The sequence below is a fragment of the Lathamus discolor genome, chromosome 3, assembly GCF_037157495.1.
Source record: "Lathamus discolor isolate bLatDis1 chromosome 3, bLatDis1.hap1, whole genome shotgun sequence".
Classification (NCBI taxonomy): Eukaryota; Metazoa; Chordata; class Aves; order Psittaciformes; family Psittacidae; genus Lathamus; species Lathamus discolor.
In genome coordinates, this window is record NC_088886.1 from 73,662,312 (window position 1) to 73,674,750 (window position 12,439).

The 12,439-nt window shown below is 46.0% G+C and overlaps 1 protein-coding gene across 9 annotated transcripts in view; it reads left to right on the plus strand.

Annotated features, from left to right (window-relative positions):
* The window catches only part of MAP2 (microtubule associated protein 2), a 227,169-nt gene that overhangs the window by 67,017 nt on the left and 147,713 nt on the right, over positions 1-12,439 (plus strand). The window lies entirely within an intron of this gene.

Here is a 12,439-nt window from a genome sequence, read left to right on the forward strand (position 1 = left end):
TGGAATGTGACAAGAACTGGGATCCCATATAGAGATCTTGGAGCCCTGGGGTGGCCCTGGAGGAACAACGTGGTGGTACTTCCCCACCAGCCAAAGCACCTCTGTGCTGTGCCAGATGGAAGCTACATGTTGGCAGAGCCCTGTGGCTGCCTGCTGGGGTGAAATGGGCACAGAGCTGCATCCGGCCCTTTTACTACAGACAGGCATTGCAAAGGAGACAAGGCTTTGTCATCTAATGGCACCCTGGTGCTTGAAGGAATGATTGGTCTTTTTATGGCGATATATATATAGCACTTTTCTTATGCTTTCCTAGCTGCTTTTTCTCACCAAATGATCCAGCTAGTGCCTAGAAAGTGTTCCTGGAATTGCTTCTGAATTAAAAACTTTGTGCAGTGTAGCAATATGTACCCCATGGTGCATCGTGCATCGCAGAAAATGGAAAGCTAAAATCTAGCAGAAAGGCTCTTTCCTGCCCCTAGCAGAAGGGTATTTTCTCCAAGGGAATGGAGCAGGATGTAATGATGGTGTATTAAATTGAAAATCACAGTAATGGAGGGGAGAAGCAGCTGTATGGGGAGCTGCCAAAGCTGCAAACAAAAGTATTTGGGTGTGTGGGGGAAGTTGGTTAGCCAGAAGTTAGAGCTTGTTCCTCAGTTCCCTCGCTGTAGTTCAGGGATGTAGCGCATAGACTGGTGCTAGCGCTGCTTTACTTCTGATTCACTGTCCTTATTGATAGAAAACTTCTCTGAGTAACTACGCAGATTTTGAGTGCTTTGATACTCCTATTTTTCATATCCACTGCACGCATTCTCTGTGGTGCACAGCAGTCTTATACGTGTTTGAATATGATACTTTTATTATATCACTTCTTGGTGGCATCTGAGCTTTACTCCTGTTAATTCAGTCTTTCTGTGTGAGTGTTGCTTTACTGAAATAGAGTGACTTTTATTGCTGCAGCAGGCTGGGTAGCCGAGGGGACTGAACTCCAAATAATCCTCGCAGGAATGGCTATCAGTCTGCAGTGTTGATGGAGGGACTGCACTGTCTTTGACAGCTCTGCTGTCCTGAGCTGCAGATCTATGACACAGGTGAGGAGGGGAATGCTGCTGATACACAGATGAAATCAGAGTATGTCTTGTAATGTTCCGAAGTCCTATCTGCAATTGTATTTGGTTCAGTGGCTCTGCAAGTGGTTGCTTAAATCTGAGCTTTTTTTTTTCCTGCCCTGTCAGCTTTATCCTTGGCCACATCAAGTACTCAGAGCAAGTTGCCTTGGAGAATTCAGCCTTTGGCTGCTTCTAATTCAGAAGACAGATTTTCTGGATTGTGAATAACGTGTTTGCATCCTTGCATTTCCCTGCGGTTCTGTCAAACTGGAGTTCTTGTATTTCAGCTCAGAGGGACAGCGAGAGGTGGAAAGGGATGAGTTGAAAAAGGCAGAACTGCATTCAGTTCAGGAAGAAATGTACTCTGCACCATCATGGCCTGCTGTGTACAGCGGCTGTCCTGCTGCTTGTCATGCAGCCTGGCCCTGGCTCTGGTGGGCATATGTATGGGCGAACACCCTGTTGACATTGAAAGACTTGTCTTTCCAAGACAGTACAGCACTTCTGCCATATAGCAAGCCTACCTGGAGTCAGGCATTAGGAGGTTTGCACCATGAAAGACTACAATCCTGTAGATATTTAGGGTTTGTTTATATATGTAGACATACTTCACTTTACTGTAGAGCTAACAGAACAGTGATTTAACAGTAAGTGGGCTGTGTGACAATGTAGTAACTACTTAAGTGAGCGAGATACTTCGTGCTCTGTGTTAGTTTCCTGTTCATATGGGAATTTCTTGCAGACCTCTGGTCCTGTATGGGGCTCTGGGGAGATAGCAGAGGGGATCACAGGGCTACTTCAGCATGCTGCTTACGGAGGTGTCTGTTCTGGGCTAAAGGCTTTGCTGCTGCATGTGTATACGGCTGCGGCAGCATCAGTATCAGCATTTGTGCTTGTGAGAGTCTGGTCTTTGAGAGCAAGCGTTATCCTCTGCGAGTGAGAGGAAGAGCGCGTGTCCTGGGCGAGCAAGCTGGGAGAGCGGTCTCATGCTGGTGCGGCTGCACATGGTAAGTGTAGGGTGAAAAAGGCTGCTACAACAACATAATTCATGTTATTTAGGAAGTGCTCCCGAGTAAATTGGTGGGCCGGACACCAGTTTGCGACAATGCATGATGAAGGGTATTGCCTTGTGCCTGCCTGCTGCTTTTTTTGTGGCTTCTCTTGCCCTATTTCACATTGAGGAATTTGGGTAGGTGTTGTAATTTAAGTTTTATCTCTCTCCTAACACTAGGAGATAGACATGACATGGTACATATTATGATGCATCAGGTTCCCTTGGTCTGTTCACTGGATTCTCATTTGGTTTAGTAATGCCTATAAATCTTGCAGCTGCTTCCATATAGAACCTACACCTGTGGTTTATCAGCCAGAAAGAAGATGGGTAGGTGAGGGCAAGCTGTGAAATAGCAATCTATTAATGGTTGGTTACCAGAGCTGTTTCTACCAAGAGTTTATGGTGGTATAAGAATGAACAGCAATGAATTTTGTGCAGTCCATAAACCTTTAGAACAGAGCCAATTTGGGCATGTAGCTCATAAACCACATAACCCCATCTCTGAAATAACAGTGGGTTCTTAAGCACACATGCATAAGAGTTGCTACTAAAGCGGCGATTTATACAGGATGTTTAAGAAACTGTTTCAGGTATCTGACTCAGGAAGTGTATTTCATGTTTCTTACCACCAGGTTCTTTTGCTTGCATATGCTCTAGCTTTAGTTAAGAGTTTTCAGTAAGACTAGCTTTACATTTAAAGTCACAGGTATTATGCTGCTGCTGTCCTTGAAGGAGGAGCTTGTTCCTTTGGTGGTCCAATATGTTAAGAAATAGTCTTCCGTGCAGTGATGTAAACATCTTTAAGCAGTAGTTAGAAAGGAGATGTAACATGTGCCTTTGCCCATTAGGACAGGCATAGACGAGTGAAATGGAATCTTGGTTTATTGGAAGTGAGGAGTGCAGTGTGCTGGATGGAGAGTCCTGGTGTCTCATCCAGACCGGATAGATAATAACTGGTGCAAGCATCTCTAGATGCTCTCCATCATTTGGGGTAGCAGAAGTCCTGTGCTTTCAAGCAAAGGACTTGGAGTCCTCGCTTTCCAACAGCATGTGAGCAAAACATTCGTGGTAGTTATATTTATCTGAATATTTGTTATGTTGATTCATGACATTGGCATTAGGCTGCTGAATTAAAGATTGCTTGACCCTAGAAACTGTTTGTGCTCACAAGAGAACAAAACGTCGCTTTGTGCGATGGTGCAAATGGGACCCTGTTGCATTATGGGTGAAACATAAGCATCGAGCTTACTTCTACCAGCAGCTGAAATGGGGAAATCTGGTCCCGCAGTCCACACAGGAGAAGCATCCGACCGCTTCTAGATAGTGTGATGAAGATACAGTATTTGGCACAAGAGTCTGGTGTGAGGAAGCACGGCTCTGGGGAGCGTGCCGAGTCTCTCTGCAGTGGCATGGGACTCTCTGCGGCTAAAACTCCAGAGAGGAGGAAGAAAGCCAACCAGAGTCACATGTCAGTGTTTTGTGGGTCCCTTTAGGTAAGGTTTATTTGGGGAGCTGCGGTATTTAATCTGACCTGAAGCAGCAAACAGATGGAGGGGTATATTCTGTCAGAGAGCTGTATTTTTGGCTTTGACTTCAAGCAAGAGGTTTGTAGGTGGCTTGCTTACTGTTCTATGAATTTGATGCTCTATATATTGTGAAACCGGGCCTTTTTTCTGCAAGTACCATACATACTTTTTCAGTCTCTTTTAAGTTTAAACTTCTTTGCCCAGAAGTTAAAAACAGGTTCCTGCAAAATGAGGTGTCCTGTTAGACCACACGTTCTGTGGCTGCAGGGAGCAACTCATTCGTGTTGTCTTAACTGGGAGTTATTTATACCCTGAAGTGGGACCATGTATTTCACTTTTCAGATGAACCAGTGAATTCTGGTTCTATGCTTGCATATCTAAAATACAGGATTCTTTTCTTTATAAGGCTTTAAAGTGAACAGAGGCTTTTTCCTCATGGAGCTCAACTTTCATCTGTATGTGTGGAAATTTCCCCCCTCTCCCTTAGCCCATGTCCAGTTAATAGAGGAGGGGAAAAGTGAACATTCCTGGGAAGGTTTGTTCTCATTGTGCAGTAATTTCTTATAAAATAAAAACAAGAACAGAATTACTGCAATGCTACTTAAATGGCGGTAGAAGTCAGGGGCTTGGAAAGAGCGGGGTTCTCCCTTTTTCAGGGTAAGCTGCTCAGCATTCCAAACTGGCTTGTGCTGGGAGAAGCAGACATCACCAGCAAGGTATTTCCTGGCTCCTTTTGGCAAATGCTAGTAATAATAATAACAACAATAATAGAAATAATAACAAAAAAAGGCTCAAATCTGAACGAAGCCCCTTGTGACTTCATTTGGCAGCACAGGCCTGTTCTACGTAACTTCTGCCTTACGTTTGTTACTCGTATGCCTGCCAAGAGCTTCTGAATTAATTTGCCCCCTTCTTTTTCCTCCCCCTCTTCCCCCCAGTGAAGCAAAGGCATAGCATATCACAGCCCGTGAGCCAGAGGAACATATGGGCTGGGGGAGCTTCAGCTGACCAGATTGAGGGCTTGGCTGCGAGCTACTCTGAGCAAGGGCAGTACCTTGGCTGCAGAGGCTGGGGGGGTCTTTCTCCTTGGGCTCCATCTCAGGCATGCTGCTTCTGCTGAGCTCTTGCTCCTTGAGGGTTTAATCCCTTGCTGGCTTTTCCTAGTGGTTGTGTCTCAGCTTGGTTCTCCCAGTTGAGTTTGGCCACAATGGCTATGAGGGATAGTTGCCCACCATTTCTTCCCTACCTCCTTGAGAGAAGGAGTAGAAACCTCCTTTATTCGTGCTAGTCTAATGAGAAGACAGCTTTTGTGGGAGCGCCGGGTCCCTGTTCCTTTATGTGGGTGCCTAATCCATGTCAGATCATAGCCCTCCTTTAAGATGCTTCACATCCCTTGATCTGTGGTTACATTGGGGCTAGTGAAATAAAATGTCTACAGTGGTGGTAAGAGACTTTGTATGTGGAGGGTGAAAGCCTGACCTGCTGCGGATGTGCAACAAGAAGGCACATCCTTGCCAACACATTCCAGTGTTGCATGGAAAGATAGGGGAGTGTTTCTGAAGTTTGAGTCCTGCAGAGTAACCAGGAAGGAATGACTGGGAATTCCTTTGTCATTGAGGGAAAAGGAAATACAAGAGGCTCGAAGCTGGCTCTGCTTGTGAAATGGTGGTACCCTGAAGAGGCAGGCGAAGATTTGTGGTACATTAAAATGAAGTAACAGTTTCATGGTAATTGATAGTGGTTTATGACACATCAGTTCCAGTTTCTGCTCTGTTAAACACTTTTAAAGCTGCTTCAGTGCACCCAGCTTCCCTTCCTGAACTGCTGGGAACTCTGTGAACCACTAGCTTGTCTCAACTCAGAGCTGGAAATGCTGGATTGGTCCCAGCCTCCTCCCATTTTGCCTAGGCAGTGCGGGCATTTCCTCAGGTAAAATCTAACATGCAAATGTGAGCATCATTTCTGGTATCAGTTAGAAACTGTATTCATGTGGTCCTCTGTGTATGTGTGTGTGAGCTGCTTTTCTTTCAGTTGTTGAATTTGTTGTGAAAGAAAATGCATCCAGTGATGCCTGATTCCAATGAGCCCCTACAATTAAAAGGAAAGGAGTTATTGTCCAGAAATCACTTTCCTTTGGCACATGTTCCCTGTAATTTTCTGTGACCTCACCTGAAGCTTTATACCTGACATTGGTTTTGGATGAAGTCTGCATCACTGATGGTGCATTTGGCTGGAAAGATGAGGTTGGTAATGGTTTTATTGATTTTTCAAGGGTAAGGGAAAATGCAGTTCTTGATAACCATTGCAGTTTCACGTAATATATGCTCTCACTGCTGTATGGGCTGCTCAGAGCCGATAATAACCTGGCTGACCTGACCTGCTGTGGCTTTAAAATGCCTGGTAGAGCTTGCGGTGGCCTTGTAAAGAGATTTTTCATCTTCCTGTCTGTCTGCTGATGGATCCCTGCTGTGAGTCTCCCTAGCTTTGCTTCAGGATTTAATTACCAGCATACAAACAAACCAGGTTGCTCCAATTATTTCTCCTGCCAAGACTTTGACTGTGTTGTTGGGGGGTGAAAAAACCCTCCTGGCTTATACCAGAGGACAAAAACCAGTGTGGGCTCTTCTTTAGCTGTTTCTTGGGGCAGCACACAATTCATGTGTGTCTTGATGGTGTTTCTTGAAAGCTCAGACTAATAAATACCATGGTAGCTTTGACAGTGAAAACTGGGCATCCGTATTAAGACATCTCACAGCTACTTCAGGAGGGCAGCAGGAGGCTGGGGAAACTGCAGTGCGTTAGCTCCTGCCTGACCTACTATTGCTGCTGCTCCCACCAAGGAGCTCAGAGGGAAACTGAGCTTTATTTCAGAGCACTAAAAGCTATTGAAGGGTTTGGAGATGAGTTGTCAGTGCTGGAAGTGGGGCTTGCCAGAAGTAGTGACAGACCAGGCTCAGAAGGCAAACAATGCTGCACCGTGGACTGACAATATCCCCCATAATCTGTGTTAAAAATAGATTTTTACGGGCTCTGGTTTTAGCATGATCCATTCAGTATTTCATATGGCATTCCATATGTTAGGGTGAGAGGAAGGTGGAAATAGTGGGAGTGGGGGGAAAAAGACACTGACTGATCCAGATCCTTATGCCATTTCAGTTCAGTTAATTGCATGCGTTTAAAGTGTTGTAACGTGAGCAGATGGGGTGTTTCACAGTTACGTGGTCTATGTGTGTACATACACATACACATATATATATGAAGTTCTCTAGCACTTCATTCCTCAGAGCTGCATTGAGGCTTTACCAACAGCCCAGGTTGGGCATGTATGGGAAAGAGGATGGCAGTAATCAGTGGTAGGATGGGGCGAGTGATTGATCTAACACTGGGATCCCCAAAACGGTGTCAGATGTGCATGTGGGCAATGAATGGTCCATAGCTTGCAGCTTTGTTGCATGTGCTGGCAACCTCAAGGCACCCTTTCTGAGGTTGTTGGGTCTCCTTGTTAAAATCCACCCGGCTCTAAAAGCAGTAAACAAACATCTTCAGGGACCTGCACCTCAAGGTTGCTTAGTGCTTGGACACCAGGGCAGCATCGTTCATCCGAGGAGGAGAGTTTGCCCTGGAAGCAGCGACTTTGTGTGCTGTGGAGTTGGCAGGACTGTGGGTTCCCTCCCCTGGCCAAGACTGCTGGAGCAGCAGCGAACACCATCCAGCTCTGGCGATGCTCTGGTTACAGCCAGGATAAGGGATGTTCCCCTGAGCACGGATGGAATCCCACTGACCCTATCTCTGTGGTCTCCCTGCTCCCCTCGCTGCAGTGCTGGCACTCAGCCTGCAATGAACCCGAGTCATGGCCATGTGAGATGAGAGTGCTCTGCTCTTTGCAGCCATTTCCCCAGTGCTGTTCCTCCTGCCTGCCCCACACTTCAGCCCCTTCCCTGTGGGTGCTCTTGTGGATGGGGCAGCCTCCCATTGGCACAGAGCAGCCTGCTCACCCCTGCTGTACAGAGGGAGGATGGCAAACAGGCTGCCTGCCTCCTCCCTGCTACAGCCTCTTGAAGGGTAGAGTGAAGCAGATGGTGCTGTGCTCATACATAATAAACAGCGAGCAAATGAAGAAGCCTGTGTCAGCTTGGGCTTTGCTTTGCACCATCTATCCCTTGTTGGCAAGTGCTGGGCCTTTCTGCTGGAACATCTATTCCTGCTGGGAGCTCTCTGGGGAGAGGTTTGCCTGGAAGGGCCCATCCCATCTGCCCCAAAACCTCTGGTCCGGCTTTGCTCAGATCACCCATTCCCTGACAGCAGCCAGTCTTTCAGCAGGACATTGATGTAGGGTTGGCCTTCACTTAGTGCAAGGTCATCTCGCTGAATCTTTAGGTAAGACAGAGTTTTTTCTTTCTTACTCCTTTTTCTCTTCTATTTTTCTTACCTTAAAGTATTCTGTGTTCTAGTCTTCAGGTTTTAATAGCTTGAAGGGACCTGGCCATCAGGAGTTTGGCTTTCACTCTCACTGGTAGAGACATTGCATTTGCTTGGCCAAGGTCAGCATGAGCTGTAAGAGGTTTGGACCTGCTTTCTGCTTACAGGGATTTTGTTGGGGGGGGGGGGGGGGGGGGTGTGTTGTGTGTGTTATTCCTGTTCCCAGTCCAAACAGCACTTGCTGCTTGTTTTCAAGCTGTATTCTCTCTGCTTTCATTCCTGCTTTCCCTCCATGTGGGTTGGGAGGTGCTTGTGCAGCTGAGAAAGCTCCCACTCCTGAAGTGCCTGTGTGGACTTCAGAGGGAAAATAGTAATAATGGGACTAGGCAGTGCAGGCAAGGATCAGCTGCCGCTGCCCTTGGTATGCCCGGGGGAGATAAGGAGATTCAGTCCAGTGCCTTTCAGGAATGAAAGATTAATTCGGGATGAGAGTGTCTTTTGGTCTCTTAAAAGGGGCAAAACATTGAGCCACAGAAATTAAACAGCAACATGTGGGGTGGTAGTTAAATAAAGTGAAAAAGCCTTAAGCTTTTTAGGTTATCTTGTTCTCCGACTAGTCTATCAGATGGCAGGTACCTGCTCAGTGTAGTGGATATTAGGGGCATGCTGTTTGGAGGCTTACCTTCAAGTGATACCCGCCTCTGCACTCTGCCTTTTGCTCATCATATTGCATGTTGCAGGGTGGAAGGTGTTTGCTGGTCACAGTGACTTGTTTTTCAAGTTACTGAACTGTGAAATCATTTCTGCCAAGGCATAAAAAATAAGTGTTCAGTTATTTCTATCTTGGCCATGTGCTGGAGTCAATCTGAACCAATGTGTGTGTGTATACTTATTAATAATATATAGCTTTATAAAGAGAAGGCTCCTGCACTTGATTTCTCCCTTGTTCATGGGGATGGAGAGAGATGAGGGAAAAGGCTGTAAGGTTAGGTGGGAAGGGTGTAGAGAAGACACTGCTCCATTTTGCTTGCCCCACTGGCACGCTCATTGGATTTTTGGGAGCAGTTTGACAATGGGGTCCAGCACATATACTAAAGCTTTCACTTGAGGATTGAGGCATGCATTGCAAAAGAGTAAGGATTTAGGCCTCCTGACATGACCACTGTGGGATGATTAAGCAGCATTTGGTCTGCTTGGGATGAGGAGGAGTGAGAATCAGAGGGTGGAGGAGTGCAGTGAAGGATGCACCGGGGCACTGGGTGGGTTTGGAGCATGGTGGGGTGTGAGTATTTGTGCCGCATGGAGGATGACCTGGCTGGGGCATGCATGTAGTATGCACCCAAGGAGCTGCAGCATGTAGAGGGCATGTATTGTGGCTGTGGAAGCCTTGCTCTTGGGAGGGCTGGGAGATTGCAGGCCTTTAGTAGGAGCCTGGGCAGATGGCAGGCACGGCCACAGCGATGAAATGGACAAGGTGACCTGGCAGAGCTGGTGCAAACCTTGAGGGCATGAGTGATGGAGAAAGATGAGAAATTGAATGGAAGATAATACAGAGTTGCAAAGAAGCAGCAGGAAGGGGAAAGGGATGGATGGAAGACAAAGAGTCAGGATTGTTAGATATTACAGAAAAGGTTGAAGAGGAGAAAAGATGGAAGAAGTGGAGTGCCAGTATTGTAACGTTGCACATTGAGCTCACTTTAGATTTATTTACATTTGCTGTTACATTTATAACACGGAAGCATTTCCGAATTATCCTAAATGTTTCAGGAGAGGCCAGTGTTTCCTTTCTCTGAAAGCTTGAGGTGTGACCCCTGGGTGACTCAGGGAGCAGAAATCGGAGGATAAGATAAGCTCATGGGTTTACCTTTCTAAATGGAAGGTTTGACTATTCTAAGTATTCACAGCTTTTAACTGTGTTCAGTGGTTCGCAGATGCTGTTAAACTCTAGAGCGACAGAGTATTTTGGAATTTGGGAAAGGTGGGAGGCAGGAATCAGCTGACTGTTTCACAGTCAGTAGATGGGACATGTGCAGAGAGATGTTTCTACTAAGAAGATGCTCCAAGTGTCTCCAAAAGGTGCAAGGGAAAGAAAGCCCTTTCATCCTGCCAGATTCTTTTGGCTGGATGTGTTCCTTCCATGACTTGCCTCTGTAATGTTGAACCCTGCCCTCCAGACTGACTGAAGAAGAGAACAGAGAAGAGATCTGTGAGCGTAAGAGTGGGGAACAGGGCAGGAAGAAAATCTGTTCTGAGAAAGCTGATTGCATTAGGGCTCCCTCCTGATGGACTAACAGGGCTCAGCAACTGGAAGCGGCCTAAATCAAGCAAGAAGGATCAGCAAATACAATCTGCTGGGAGAGCAAAAAGGGCTGGAGGAAACGTGTCTTCCGCAGCGCTGCAGTGGTTAAAGCTCAGATGATTTCAGCATGCAGGTATAACCAGGGGGATGCTGTTGGAGAAACACTTGGCGTGCATTTTTCTGGAGCTCCCAATCTGTTGATGGCTTTAACAGATGATGTCTTGTGGCAAAGAATCAAAATAGCCTGGAGAAATATCCTAAGCTAACAAAGGCTCGGGCAGCCTTTCCAGATGTGAAGGTTCTGACTCCTGACCTGCAACTCCCCACAGCAGGTGTAGGCTTCTTGTGTCTTGTTTGTGTGCTGGGTTTTTTGTGTGTGAAAGCTGGTTGTTTTGGCATGGCTCTCTGGGTTTTTATTAGTAAAGCTGTTCATGATTTATTAATGACTGTCATGGTTTCCCTTTATTAAGGAATGCAGTAAATATTTATTTCTCTTCAAAATATAGTCTATTAATAGGGCAGAATAAGGAATTCAGTTGAAGGAAGAATTGGTAGTTTCCAAATGAACACACAGGCTGATTTTATCCCTTAGAAACCTCACATATGCAACAAATAGAGAATAAATCCTATAATGAAAACTCATTTCTTTTCCACTAATCTCTTGTCCCATGAAAGCTCTGTCAGGCAGAAGATTTATATCTAAGTGTAAGCAATGGAACGCTGAAGGATGATGTTGCCAGTTGTCCAGGTTCAGAGGTTTTTGGCATGCATTGACTGGCAAGCAGAAATGATTGATGAAGGCATACGAAGTATTAGGCAATTTGCAAGTCCTGTAAGTAAGGGCTGTCTTGGAGTTTAGTTTCTAGTCTAAGCTAAAGTCAAGGCTCTGTTCTAAGCGTGTGTCTCTGTGGAGACTTAGTACTGATTGAACTGAGGTTAAATCAGTGAGTAAATGGGTGAATTGTCTCTGGAGCTACCTCCTTGCCACTTCTGTGGCTCCATGCATGTGCCTGGCAAGTGCAGCTCTGCAGCGTCTGTCCTGCCACACCTCCCTCAGCCGAGTCACTGTTCCAGGTCCAGTCCTGCTGATTGTGGTGGGGTATTCAGAGGACAGCAGCAGGTGACTTGTGCAAAGCTATCAGAGCAGAAAATGCACTCTGTGCCGGTGGGAGGAAGTCCTGCGGGTGTGAAGAGTTGCAGGAGGGCACACCCTCCTCCTGTCTATGGTTTAGGTTCAGGTGGAGCTGCAGGCTGGTTCTGTTGTGTTGTGATGCTCTCTTGCGTTTTCTGTCTTAGTTCCCTATACAGTAGTGGCTCGGTTGTTTCCCATTGACTTAGCTGTGGCGAGTGATGTTGTTATAGTGGAATTGTGAAAATGCCTTTGTGGTTTACTCTGCCCTGTTCCTGGGGCTTGAAAGGGTTTGCAAGAATAGCTTTTTGGGTGAATATATCAGCTATTAAGTTGGAGTCAGTTACTGTGACAGAGCTTTTGGTTCATGACCAGTTGCTAGTAGCTCTTTCTGCAGATGATGTAGAGTTGTGGGTTTTTTTGATGGTTTTTTGTTTGTTTGGCCCTTGCCCCCTTTCCCTCCATCCTATGAGATGTACCTAATCTGATATTTTCTGTACTGTTCTTGAAATTGTAGCTTTTCGTTCTTTCTGATGAAAACAATGCATTTCAGTCTTACTGAGTTTTCATTAACATCTTTCCCCTCAGCTATGGCAGCGAGCCAGTAAAATTAACATGCCCTTTGTTTGTCTCGTTTCACAGTAACTGTCTTGTGCAAAACTCAAGGCTTTGAACCAGAGGCAGACATGAGTGTGCCTGACTCCACTGCTGATGGCCTTCAAAAGGTATCGGTGGAGATTCCTATGTCCAAGATTTGACTCCTACAATGTCCTCCCAATCTCTTTTACTAGTAATGGGGTCTGCAGGGCCAACTTCCAAAAGCAGCGAAAGCTTAAGCTCCCATCAACTACATGCAGAGAATCATCAGAGTTAAGAAAAGTTCAGGAGATTGGATGCTTGTTAGGG